The following is a 14,649-nucleotide window of genomic DNA, read 5'->3' as shown; positions in this document are numbered from 1 at the left end:
AGAAATAATGACAAATGAAACTAATAATTGAAAATAACGTGTAATGAGTAAAATGTGCCCACGGGGAGTGGTCACCATGTATGTTAACAGTACTAAAATAATGTGAAAATATAAGAATTATGTATTAATATGACATAACTAATGATATAACCTATGTTTTATGATGCTTGGTATTCTTAACTTAGCCGAACTAGAGGCCTGGTCGGCGCTGGGCCTTGCTTGCTTACACGTGGAGACACGATGAGCTGTTGAGGACTGGAACTGGAGAAAAAAACCTTGAACTGTACAGAGTTCAGATAAGCTCTGCTAGAATTTTTTGCAATGTACCAGTGGACAGGAGATGATCAGAATAAATTGATACAATTATGTGTAGAGTAGGTTAAATGTACTTTCCCAGGACTAGAACAATGGAAGCACTGACTAAGAGACTGTGGGCAACAATTTAGTTACCTGAAGAGACGGATAATGTTCTCATCGACAGAAGGACCAATCATATTAATGGAACTTGATGCTTGAACCGATGCAAACAAGTGGTAAACAAAAACTATAGGGTAGAATCATAACCCCAGATAAGGTTGACCAATTAGAAATTTGTGGGACGGACTGAGAGACCCTAATAAAAAGTCATGACACGAGAAGGGAAATCAGAGTGGAGAGGTGAAAGTTGATGACGTCAGGAGATGCTGTCCGAAGTGCTGAAAATTGGGATTGCTCCCTGTGGGCCCGAGACTTGCCGTTGACTGATGACCTGGAGACGAAGACTGACCCGTTGCTGATCTATCTTGGATAGGTAGCTATAAAATGTTGACTGACTAATGTGTGCTTCTTCTTCTAGGTACCGACTGCGCTGCTTAACATGTTTTTCTCTCTTAGTTAGATTTTTTCCAAATTAATGATTTTTGGCTAAATTGTTTTCGCATGAAGACCCTCATGCTGATGCTAATTTGAGATAGGTAGGCTGACAAGGGCGACTTTATGGTAATGGTAGACTGACTGACTTGCATTGCTGAATTATTCAATGATTAACAAATGTTTGACTTAGGTTGAAATTTTATTACAAGACCGGAGGCTCCTATTATGCAGTCTTTTCTTGCTTTAATTACGAACAGCAGCCAAGCAAGAACTACAGTATCCAGAAACAAAAGAACTACAAAATGACCTCATAGTGTAGTAACCAATGGGATATCACAATGCACTACTAATATCTTAACTGCGAGCAACAAGTCCTCTTTTCTTGCTGCTCGCAGTCAAGATAAGTACCTACATTACTTGCTCGGTTGTTTATTGTGCTTACTGTTATTACTATTGCATTGTGAAACTTGTGTGTTTAGCGCGCGGTTATTATAAGGGAACGCGCGTCCTTTTTTCTGTCCTTCCGACACAGCGTCTCTCAACGGCCGTCTTCGGCCGTTGAGGACGCGCGCTCGAGCGCGGCGCATTCCTTTCAGCGCACGCGTAGCATTCCTCACATTCTTTGGGCCGGCAAACCTTGTCAGCTGATACTCGCGTCGCGTCTTTATTTCCGACCGGGTTTGCTTGCTATTTGAGCATAATTGGCTCACTTTGCCTCGTTTGGCATTCTCAACTCCTGCCCTCGTCTGTCAGTCGACTTCGACTGCATTGAACCGCCTCCCTTGGCTCGGTCCCGCCCCTTCAGACACTCCTTTTTCTTTTTCCTCAAAAAATTAACCCTTCGGTGACCAGTGTGTTTTTACATTATGGCTGGGGAAGAGGATTCCCAGGTGTTTCAGGAGAGTTTGAAGTCCTTCATAAGGGACTCTGTACAGCAGGCAGTCTCAGTTTCCATGTCTGAGGTTACCAAAAATTTTGAAGCCTCGGTTTCAAAGATGATGTCTTCTTCCAAATTGCCTTTTAATAAGAGCAGGAAACGTGCGACCACTCTCCCAATGACGTCCAAAGGCGTTTCCTCTGGTCCTTCCACCCGAGAGGTCTATAAATCGGGTCCCCCTCCTTCTCCTTTATATATTTCGCAGTTAAGAGACACGGATGACGATGATAATGTTTCCAGCCATGAGGGCGATGTGGACGGATCAGAAGATCCAGTTTCTTATGGGCCTCTGGAGAAAAGGCGTAGAATTTCTCCTCCTGACGGTGGTGACGTACACCTAGTGTCTCACGATTTAGTCGACCATGCTGGTGAACCCTTATTTGATCCCTCCTTCATGGTCCATCCAAATTCAAAGGAGTGGTACCCATCAGAGCATGTGGCAGATTATGTTTCTTTCTTTTTACGTCACCCTCTGGATAAAGCCGCTCGTAATAAACTCAAGTCAGAGTGTCCTCGTCCCTCTCTTCCGGATAATATAACAGCAACTCCGGTAATTGATCCTAACATGCTGATGTTCTTCTCAAAATTCGGCAAGGATCCCAAAAAGGGCGTGGATAGAGCCTGGTCGGGTTGCCAGGACAAGCTTCTTGATTTGGTGGGCCCTCTCACCAGAATTTTTGATTTGGCGGAAGAAGCAAAAATGGATAGTAACCCTATTGATCCGGAGGTCCTTTCAAACTGGGCGCAACGTGCTATTTGTATGCTGGGGAACGCCAACACTCAACTTTCGATTGAAAGGAGGAAGAGTCTGCTTTTAAAGATCGATCCCAAATTAACTTCTCTGGCCTCAAAAGATGAGGGTCCTTTGGCCAAAGGCCTGTTATTTGGAGATTCTTTTATTAAAGATTTGGGCAAATATGTGTCCACCTTTGCCTCTCTGGATAAGGCCCAGCTTTCGATGAAGAAAATTTTTTCGTCTCGGGTTTTTGCCAGGGCCGGCAAAGGCAGGAGTCGCTTTGCCGGCCGCTCCATCAGGAATCAATATTCCAACAGAGACTCCTTCAACCAGCAATCTCAACCTGAATCCTATTCAGGATACAAACCGAAGTTCTATCCCCATCGTTCAAGAGGCTACCGGTCCAGAGGTTACTCCAGCAGGGGAGACCAAACCTCCGGTAAGTATTTCCGCTTCTGGCCTTCCTCCTGTAGGGGGCAGATTAGCTCTGTGTCTCGATTCATGGCGTTCTCTCACCTCAGATCCCTGGGTGATTCAATCTGTTCAAGGGTACCAGTTAGAATTCTATCAGATGCCAGTTCAGAGTCGCGTCCCTATACCCCTAGTTTTTTCCCAAGAGCAAAACGAGCTTTTGCGCGTCGAAATCCAATCTCTCCTGGCCAAGTGCGCAATAGAGCCTGTTCAATTCGACTCTTCGGGCTTCCTCAGCACCATCTTTCTAGTTCAGAAGAAGAATCACAAATTTCGTCTGGTGTTGAATCTCAAGGCTTTCAACAATTTTATAATCTATCGTCACTTCAAGATGGAGACTATTCTCCATCTCAGGGACATTCTGCTTCACCGAGATTGGCTAATCAGACTGGATCTGCAAGACGCCTATCTCACAGTCCCAATTCATCATTCACACAGGAAGTTTCTTCAATTCCAATGGCAGGACTCTTTTTACCGCTTTCGAGTTCTTCCCTTCGGCCTTTCTTCCGCTCCTTGGTGTTTCACCAAGATTCTCAAACCCGTCGCAGCCTTTCTCCGGTCTCACGGGGTGCGTTTAATTCTCTATTTGGACGACTTCCTTTTGATGGCACAGGACAAAAATCTACTTCTAGATCATCTTCAACTGTGTCTAAACCTCCTTCGCGATTTAGGTTTTCTCATCAATGTGCAAAAGTCGGTTTTAGTTCCGACTCAATCTTTGGAGTTTCTCGGTTTTCGAATAAATACCACTCTATCGGTGTTGCAGCTCCCGCAACACAAGGTTTCATTGATCAAGAAGGAGATTCGCCACTCCCTTTCCCTTCCGCAGATCTCTCTCAGAAATCTGGCACGCCTAGTAGGTCTGTTAGCTTCTTCCATTCAGGCAATCTTCCCAGGTCCTTTACATTATCGAGCCCTGCAACGGCTCAAAATACGTCATCTTCACAAGGGTCTCGCTTATTCGGATCCCTTGGTCTTAGATGCCGAATCCAAAGAAGAGCTTCAGTGGTGGCTAACCCATCTAGATGCCTGGAACGGCAGAACTATCTTCTCTGCCGCCCCAGATCTTGTATTAGAATCCGATGCAAGTCGGACGGGTTGGGGCGCGAGATGTGGTCAGTTCTCGACTGGGGGCGCATGGTCTCTGAAGGAGTCCTTCTTGCACATCAACAGTTTAGAGATGCTTGCAGGTTCCTTTGCCATCCGCACTTTTGCAAAGAACAGGGTAAGTTGCACCATCCTTCTCAGGATGGACAATTTGTCCGCGGTCAGATACATCAATCACCTAGGAGGTACCAGGTCAAAGATACTCTCCTCTCTGGCAAAACATCTTTGGGAATATTGTCTGCCTCGTCGGATTTCAGTCAAGGCGGTTTTCCTGCCAGGCAGATTCAATACAGTAGCGGATTGGTATTCCAGACACCTTCACGATTCCAGCGATTGGCAACTGCACCCTTCAGTGTTCAGTCACCTTTCTTTTGTCTTTGGAGAAATGTCTATAGATCTGTTTGCTTCTCGCCTCAATTCTCACCTTCCTTCATATTTCAGTTGGAGGCCAGATCCACAAGCCCTGGCCACAGATGCCTTTCTTCAGATTTGGCCGACTTCCCTTCTATATGCTTTTCCCCCTTTCCTTCTCGTCCCCAGAGTCCTCGCTCAGGTGCGCAGGCAACGGTCTATTCTGGTGATTGTAACTCCTTTCTGGCAGACCCAACCGTGGTATCCGACTCTATTAGAGCTGGCGATCGCTCCGCCTCTTTGGCTGCCCCAATTTCCCGATCTCCTCTTGAATCCTCAGGGCCATCAACATCAGTTGATTCTCGACGGATCCCTGTTCCTCATAGCTTGGAAAGTTTCGGGTCGTCCTGGGGAGTCCCAGGAATTTCGGAGGACGCTGTTAAATTTATCCAGCAGGCCAGAGCCCCGGGAACTTCCAGGGCCTATAAGTCAGCTTGGTCCCTTTGGTGCAGCTGGTGCCTGGACAGGAATTCAGATCCCTTTTCAGCGAATGTAGTATTAATTATAAATTTTTTGGCTTCTTTGGCTTCTCAAGGTAAGGCTTATCGCACTATTAATTTGTATAGATCTGCCATTTCTGCTGAACATCAAAGAGTTGATGGTAGGCCAGTTGGAGAGCATCCCCTGGTCTGTCAATTGTTAAAGGGAGTAAGATACGTTAATACACCGTCTCCTAAATATAATGTTATGTGGGATGTTACTCTGGTGTTGCGTTTTCTTACCTCGTGGCCTGATAATGAATTATTATCTCTCAAACAGCTTTCGGCTAAGTTAACCATCCTTTTATGTTTAGTTTCTATCAAGCGGATCTCAGATGTTAGAGCACTGGATGTTACTTCCTTTTTCTTTTCTCCCCTTGGTGTTTCGTTTCAGATCAAAAAACGTACGAAAACTAACTTGTCTAGTATTAATTATCCATATTTTCCCTCTCAACCCAATATATGTGTTGCAAATTGCTTAAAAACTTATGTAACCCGTACTGCAGATTTGAGATCATCCTCTTCATCCCAACTACTTATTTCCTTTCAGAAACCTCACCTTCCTGTGTCTTCCCCTACCCTGGCTCGTTGGGTTAAATGGGTTATGTCCCTTGCTGGCATTGATATTAGTGCCTTTGGTGCCCATTCGGCCAGGGGGGCTATGGCCTCTCGTGCTTTTTGGGCAGGTTCCTCTTTACAGGATATTCTCAGATCTGCAGACTGGTCGAATGAAAATACGTTTAGAACTTTTTATTGTAAACCGATTTCTCATGTCTCAGATTCTGTGATTGCAATGCTTTGAACATGCATAATAGGAGCCTCCGGTCTTGTAATAAAATTGAGATTTTCCTAGCCTTGGTGTCTGAAAGGCTAGATTTTATTAAAGACACGGAGGCGAGTATTATCCCACCACGATTTAACCCGCCCTGTTTCTCTCTTTCAGTACCAACTCCCTCTTCCGGTGTTGGCTCAGGGTGATACACACCAACGTCTCTTACCAAGCTTGGATTTGTGCGACATCGACTATACCTTCCAGTCGTCCTTCGGTCTCCGTCATCTTCGAGATGGTTGCATGGACTTTATGACTTTGGTTTTTATGTTCTATGTGATTGTTTTGGTTACTTCTCCTCTTTAGTTCGCATCAAGAAAAGAGGACTTGTTGCTCGCAGTTAAGATATTAGTAGTGCATTGTGATATCCCATTGGTTACTACACTATGAGGTCATTTTGTAGTTCTTTTGTTTCTGGATACTGTAGTTCTTGCTTGGCTGCTGTTCGTAATTAAAGCAAGAAAAGACTGCATAATACTCGCCTCCGTGTCTTTAATAAAATCTAGCCTTTCAGACACCAAGGCTAGGAAAATCTCAATTATTGCTTATTAATAAATCTTGGTGCTAATAAAGGTTGATTAACCAAATGATTCTCGAAATAAAGGTTTTTGATTAAAATTGTAATTAATAGGGAATAAAACGAATTAACCCTTTTGAGAGTGATGGTATTTTTTTTTATTAGACTAGGTTTTATGGCATTACATGTTGGTTATGATGTTTATTGATGTTTCACTCGTTACCACTTAACTAGGATACTCTATGCGCTCCAAAAGATTCATCGACCTATATGCGTCCACTTGTAAGTTTACCAAGGACAAGGCGTGTTAGCAATCACGAACAACCAATGAACTGCCCCTCCGGGCGGGATCTGTGTTTGTTGTTTTTGTCACATCTCAGGTGTTCGTGTAGCTCACGGCACACAATATAGGGAGTTATGGACTTTTCTTCAACAAATCACTTTTTTCATGCACATCAGTCAAATAGGGTGAGGTGAAGCAAACAATGATCGCAACCCATAGAATGTCCTTATTTGTTAAATGAAAACGCAGCACTAGTTTAGAAGCTTTTCAAAGAACTAAGGATATCTACTACGTTTTGCAACAGGGAAACTAATCTTGTATATTCTTTCAATGCGCTGGGCTAGCAAAAGTATTCATTAGCCAGTTATCTGTGGTTAACTGATCATATCCATGAAATCTTCGTAATAGGTTTTAAGGAAAGAAAGAGCTTTGCGGTCGCTTCTGACAATGTCACTTAGCTTCATGGTGTTATGCATTCACGCAGTACTTAGGGCCAGATGTAGCAAAGGTTTTTACCCATTCTGTGTCTATGGGAAAAAGTGTTCGTACATATGGCCCTTAGTTTCTACCACTGCCAAAATACTAGGAAAGCAAACGCCATTTAAGGGACTAGGAACAGAGTTAAAAGTCTGCTTCTAAATGACATTTGCAGCTCGATTAAGGAAAACAGCAATTCCACCGTCAACGTCAGTTACCCCTTTAATATTAGGTTTCTAAAAGAATAGGGCACATTTGCACGCTACCATCGGTTTTCGAGATGCAAAACCAAAAAAAAAAGTCACTGCTACAATCAGACACTGCGACACAGAAATGTCAACCATATTCCGAAGAAACCCTTGCAATACACCACGGAGCTGCAGTAAAAGCCCAAAGCACAGGCAGAACGTTTTTTCCACAGGACGTGGTCAATTAGCAGCGATCCCGACATTTGAAGTGGAAACCAGTTCTACCTACCTGCCTCTGCTTGTTGCACGCAAAGCATATGCTTCCTTGTTTTCGGGTGCCGCCCCACAGGACTTTGCACCTAACGCGCGCGATGTAGAACCTATAAGGTAGCCATGTTGGAAGGGAGTACAATTCACGCCGAAACGTACGAACTTGTCTATAGATAGATAGTACAGAACGAACGTATCATCTTACATATAATTTCAAAATGGAGTAAAGGAGTCGCTCTTATTGAACACTTTAGCCGAAGCAATAAGTACTAAAGTAATCCAGTACTACCTGTTCCCAGAAAAAAATATAATTTTTATAAAATTTCAAACAATAAGGAACTTAATTATTTTTTAAAGAATCGTGGTAAATGGACTGTGATACACTTCCGCAAACTCAACACACTGTTCCGACTAATAACCATTGGGTGGGAGGGATGGTCCTTCTTTTGTGTCACTAGCTGTGGCTAGGGACTCGGAGGAAGGTATGGTTCTGGCTTCCCCTGGACCGTTAAGTACATTGTTGAAGTCTAGACTCATGCCAATAGTGCAAGTGGATACTTATATTGTTGCAGAGATTACAAGAAGTTAACGCCCCTTCCCAAGCCAGGCAGTTGTCCAAACTGACAGGAGACGCACTTGCTTGAGATATTTGTTTGCAAGCTAGTCAAACTTCTTTGAACTTAGTCAACCTTATTGAATTTAATATATTTAAACACATTTAAGATTGAATTAACAATTAATTTAATAATGCTGTTGCATTTACTTTTTTAGTTTTACGTTTAAAAAAGATAGGTACAAATGTTTTACATTAATATCTAACTTTTTTTAATCTTTGTTTGATCTTTGTCTTATACTTTACCAAAGGGAGCGGGCAGTCTGGGTGGAGAACTTCATATGATAAGGTATAGGATGACATAAAAAACGCTATTAAAAAGTTAGTAAAAATATTTTAATGTTAAAGATTGTAAATTAATTGTATATATATATATATGAACAACCTGAGCCTGTTTAGGCTATAATACTGCTGGAGCAGATACGGGGGCCCTTTGGTGAATAGCAACCAACCTACCTTTTTGTAGGTGTATTTCTGTGTTTGCATATCCCTCCCTGTGTGCCTCCTTAAATTTTCCTTTGGTTTTCAAATTTTCTAGTAGATATTCTCTACTTTCCAGACATTCTCTGTTGTCCATCCCACATTTACACAAAAAAGTAAATACCTTCACATGTGGAATTCTCCCCACTTATTGCAGAAAACACTAAACATTAGAGGCAAGAGAGACTTAGGTGTAGATTTCCACTCATACTTTAATGAATTGCATTTATGAGCATGTAAAGGAGTGCTGCAGTAGTGTTACTTTATGTAATTGTAATTGCTTTTATATAGCGCTTACTTCCCCTGATGAGGCATTGAAGCGCTTTCCACCAGGCAGCACTCTCCCTGGAACCCAAGGTTAGTGGTTAATCCAGTGCCATTGGTTATTGTTGTTTATAGGGTTTACTCTTGTGCACTCGAGCAAACCATTCTATGCATTTGCTGCAGTTTTTTGCAGTAGATTAAATTAATTGGATTTAGGCATAATCATTAGTGGGGCAGAGAGATAATGTTAGTTTATACAGATCGTTTACGGGTTTAATAGATGTGCTACAGGATATTATGTATTGTATGTTTGCAAAGGCATGACTTTCAAGGAAGAAGAGTTGTGATGTTTGAAATGTGTTGTGGGCAGTTTCCAAAAACATTAAGAAAGGCTAAGGAAGACCTGCAGGTGACTCAGAGAAGACAGTGCTCAGAGTGATGGAGCATTTTGTATGCTCTAATTTGAGGTTGATGAACCTTTGGATCCGTGCAAAGGGTTTCGCTAGGGAACAAGGCAGCAATAAATCAACATTAATTTAGCAGTGTAATCAGTTCGGCTACACAGTGGAAACTCAAATCAGAAATAAAGTTAAAGAGTTTTATTATAAATGAATACTAAGGTTAAAATAAACAAGTCTCAAAAACATATAGTTAAGATACAGAATAGCAATAAGATAACCAAATCATTTGAAATAATTCAAATGGATTAGCATAAGGTAAACAAGGAACTCAGTCACCGCAGTACAAAACATTAAACACATTATTTGATGTTCAGAAAACAAACACATTAGTGCAAATTACAGACATCTAACTAAATTAGCTATGAGCAAGAAGAAATTATTCTAAAGAGCCAGAATAATGAATATTGTTCTAACTAAAAGACATAAGGGCAACAGATCAAAAGCAAAAACAGAACAAATAGAATTTGGAAAAATTTCATCTGGGGCAAAAAAAAGTTAACCAATGAGGTTCAAAAGAAGGTTAAACAAGCTTTTGCAATGCAAAAGGACTTGCGTTTGCTTGAGCTCAAGCAATTAGAATTGTAAACTCCTAACTGGACTTTTCTTGCCACAAAATTGAAAATGAAAATAAAACAATTTCACATAACTAACTGGACTTTTCTTGCCATATAAACTGAAAAGTAAACGTTTCACTTAAGCAAGCTGACACCCGCCATCAGTGCAAAGCAGACACTCAAACGGAAATACCAGTTCACTCATAATGAAACCTATCGGCAAAAGTGCAATTATCTACGTAACGGGCAAAATTGCAATTAACTATGTAACAGGGTTGATGTCATGCTAAGCGCTTGACTTTTGCCAAGCGAGATCGCGCTGCGAAAAAAGAGAAAAAGTAGTCCACAAATAGGACAGAAAACAGCGAGCCTCGTATGTTTTCAGTACTTGGTTGCTGCGCTTGAGGAGGGCTAACCACCGGAAAAGGCATGACATATGCATGCCTTCCACTAATGAAAGCAAGCAGAACCAATGAAAGACACTGACGTGACATGGGCGTGGTTTAAAGCTCAAAGAGAGATAACAACACGGAACTGAGTGCTTTGCGCTCGTCCGTAAAAAGTGAATCTTCCAAAGGAAAGATTGGGATATGTTGCAACATTTTGTATACACTTTCAAAAAGGATGCTCCTCATACACCCCAACACTGAACACCCAACACTGAAATGACGTCCTAAACTCTATCCTTTAGAAATTAAGTAAAATCCAAGAATGCACAATCAACAATCACAACCCCTTCAAAAATGCCCACTGACCTTCACAGTAACAAATACTTCCTCAGTGACCACTGACATAGAGATCACTGTGCCATTGACACTAGCAAGCCTTGACTATGGCAATTTCTTGTATATGGGATAAATCTAGTGAAAAGAAATAAAAAACAAGCATATGGGACGTGCCTCATCCCTGGCATACAGGAGTACATAATATATACCATACGATCACTCTACTTACTCTCTGTGGAAAAAAAAATTAAATTCAAAGCTGTTTGCACCATACACATGAATCATCAGCAGGGACTTTAACTATCCTCAACATCCTCAACATCCACTGCATAAACCTGCAGTCCTGACACACCTTTACACATTGCCTTTCTAAGGTCAAGCCATTTTAACACATTGGAAGAACCCTCATAGGTAATGAGGCAGTTTCTCTGGAGTGACCTCGAGATATCACCGCTCCCAAATGAAAAATATGTTGCATTTATAGCTGTTGGTGCTGTTGCTATTGATTTTCTGAAAATGTAGCAATCCCAATGTAACTTGATCAGCCCCTAGTTGAAAGATAGAATGTCTCTTTCTCTCTCTCTCTCTCTCTTCATATGGGTGTGTATATATATATATATATATACACATATATATATATATATATATAAATATAAAATAATATGTATATATATATATATATATATATATATATATATATACATATATATATATCAAACACTTTTCTCCCATGTATAAAGGAAATGGCAGCACTACCCGGGCGTAACGAGTTCAAACAATGTTTATTCGCCTACAGGGACGCGTTTTGGCGTTACTGCCTTCATCGACCTGCAGATCGCCATTTTGGCTCAATTTATATACACCAATCAAAATGTGCTCCATTACCATATAATACAAACAAACTGTTTATGTTACAAATTAATCTTCCATAGACTATACAATTTTATAACCACAGTAAATGTTGACTCACATCATAATAATTTACATTTATTTATATAAGTTTTATCCTAACTTTTGGTAATTCAAAATCTTCGACCTAAAACGACACCAATAGGTTATACAATACTTATCCAGTTAATCGTCATGATGTCACCTCGTATATAACTCATTTTACACTATGCGTTTTTTCAATGTTATAGTTCATTACGGGTTCTCTTATTGTTACTTAATTTCATCGTAGCTCATTCTCATTTAACAAACAATATTTGTTACATATATATATATATATACGTTTCGGTTAAGAATATTACTACAACTTCCTCCTACTTCAATATAAATGTATATACATCTCTTCGCTACTGTTTAACCCGTTTGGTTCTTTTGTGTCAAATGTCAATATATATTTGGATTCCAATTTTCTTAGATGTTTTTCTCTATCACCTCCCCGAATATATCTTTTTTGATTCCATCTATAACACTATATGTTATGTCCTCTATTTTGCCTCCATGCACTTCATGCACATGTCTGGCAACTGGATACGAATCATCTTTGTTCGAAATCGCCCTCAGATGTTGCTAAATCCTTTTATGTACTTGCAATTTTGTACTGCCTACATACATTTTGGGACAGCTACACTTTAAAATGTACACTACAAAATAACTTTTACAGCTATATCTTCCTTTGATCGAGTGTACAATTATTTCTCCTTTCTTGATATAACTAACATTTTCTCCGTTCTTGCAGGCTTTACATTTAAAGCATCTGAAAAAACCATCTTGTGATTTAAGCCAACTTTTGTTAGATACTGTGTGTCTCACATCACTCTTTACCAAAATATATTTCATTGATGTTCCTTTCCTATATGTGATTAAAGGTTTGGTCAGTACCTGTTTCCCTATCCCAGAGTCACTTCTGAGCATATGGCAATGTTTGAGCAGCAGTTTTCTCAGCTTTAAATGTGCTGTGTTAAAAGTTGTTATGAACCTCACTGTACCTGTGGCTTTACTTAATTTTTGTCCTGTTCTTGGACATAACTTAGTTGTTTGGCTCCTCTGTGAGGCAAATAAAAGTGTGTCTCTTGTACGTGATTTTACTTTTCTCTTGGCTCTGTCTAATGTGGTTTTGGAATATCCTCTGCTATACAATCTATCTATCATTTCTTCCTGTACCTCTTTAAAACTTTTTTCTGTGCTGCAGATTCTTTTGGCCCTTAGTAACTCCCCAAACGGAATATTATCAATTAGTGGTTGAGGATGATAACTAGTAGCATGTAAGATGCTATTGCCTGCTGTTGGTTTTCTAAACAATGTGGTTTCCACTTTATTGTTGACAATCATTACTTTCACATCTAGGAATTCTATCTCCTTTTGATGAACTTTCCCTGTAAATCGTAGATTACAATCATTTACATTGATCTCTTCAATAAACTGTGTAGCATTATCTAAGTCACCTTTCCAAATTACGAAGACATCATCTATATATCTTAACGACATCATTATGTTGTCATTCCATTTGTCTAGTGGAATTATTATTTTGTACAAATTCTTCCCACCAGCCCATATATAGGTTGGCGTAACTTGGGGCAAAGCACGTTCCCATCGCGGTACCCCGTTGTTGCTCAAAAATCTCATGATTAAAAAAGAACATATTATACTTGAGACAACATTGTATCATTTCTATTAACATTTTGCTGTGCTGATAAAATTTGATAGGTCTTGCACGTAAAAAATGTTCTACAGCCTTTACCCCTAAATCATGTGGTATGCTTGTATACAATGACGTGACATCTAAAGTTAACAACAAAAATTCGTTTTCCCATGTAACATTGAAGATCTTTCTCAAAAAGTCAGTGCTGTCCTTCAGGTATGAGGCTAAGTTCAATACTAAAGGATGTAAGAAGGAATCAATATACTGGGACACAAATTCGAAAAGACTCCCTCTAATTGATACTATTGGTCTGCCAGGTGGCTTCAAAGCATTCTCATGAATCTTGGGTATCAGATAGAATACCGGGAGTTTCGGAAAATCAACCTTCAGAAATCTGTATTCTTGGTCATTGATTAATCCTCCATTTTTCCATTGTTCCAGTTTCTGATCAAACCTTACTTTTACATCCTCAACATACTTCATGTCAATCCTTCTGTAACATGTTGCATCGTTTAGCTGATTGTATGCTTCTTCCATATAATCTTTAATGGACCACATCACAATATTTCCCCCTTTATCAGAGCTTCTGATTACAATTTGTGGATTGTTTGATAATTTTTTTAGGGTCTTAAAATATCCACTTCTATTCATTTTCGTCTTACTCATTGTTTGATGTCTGAGAGCTTTTAGTTCTTTAATTATATTATCTGAGAACTGATCAATCAAATCTCCACTTGGGGCTGGGACAGTTCTGGATTTTAACCTGAGGCCTGATGCCCCTTCTTCATCTAAGCATATTCTTTCAGATTCAAGTATTGCAACCAATTGCTCCTCACCCAGCTCATGATTTAAGTCATCTTCTAATGACCATAACTCTCTCATTAAGTATACATCTTCAATAAGTAAATTGTCCTTCCCTTTCAACATTACTTCTTCTTCATCTTGTTCTGCTGTCTCACTGGATGTGTTAACCTTTCTCTTACTGATCAAATGTATCTTTAACAGTTTTAATTTGCGTATAGAGGAATAGGTCTATACGACTTTGCTCATAGTTAAATCTGTCTGGTTGACAAAAGGACAGGCCTAGGGATAAGTTCTTAATGTCGTCTTCTTCTAAGGTCACATCTGATAAATTAATTATCGTTTGCTCATCTGTCAATAGCGTCTGTTGCTGCGAGTCACTTTCTCACCCTCTTCTGTACTTGTTTCTCTTCCCCCTCGTCTTTTCTGCCTTGGCCTCTTCCTCTTGTTCTGCTTGTCCCTCTCCATGGTCTGTGGTTGGTTCTGCGATCTTTCCTTAAAAAATCAAATTCATCCTGTAGAGAGGTATGGGTTTTGAATCGACCAATGTCCTCAAGATCTGTATCAGAACTCTCACTGATATCTGTCGATTTCCTGCTATCAATGT

The 14,649-nt window shown here is 40.2% G+C and overlaps 1 protein-coding gene across 3 annotated transcripts in view; it reads right to left on the bottom strand.

Moving 5' to 3' along the window:
* The window catches only part of CCDC82 (coiled-coil domain containing 82), a 141,926-nt gene extending 134,275 nt beyond the window's left edge, over positions 1 to 7,651 (bottom strand). For 2 of the 3 annotated variants that reach the window (XM_069202393.1, XM_069202395.1), the window contains exon 1: positions 7,577 to 7,644. The gene's annotated coding sequence lies outside the window, so the exon portion shown is untranslated. Of the gene's footprint in view, positions 1 to 7,576 lie in introns of all 3 variants that reach the window. The other variant, XM_069202394.1, reaches the window with a different exon arrangement.
* Positions 7,652 to 14,649: the final 6,998 nt, after the last annotated feature.

Source organism: Pleurodeles waltl, chromosome 8 (assembly GCF_031143425.1).
Source record: "Pleurodeles waltl isolate 20211129_DDA chromosome 8, aPleWal1.hap1.20221129, whole genome shotgun sequence".
NCBI lineage: Eukaryota > Metazoa > Chordata > Amphibia > Caudata > Salamandridae > Pleurodeles > Pleurodeles waltl.
Note: the sequence above shows the minus strand (reverse complement) of the source record. Positions and strands in the feature narration are given on the sequence as shown.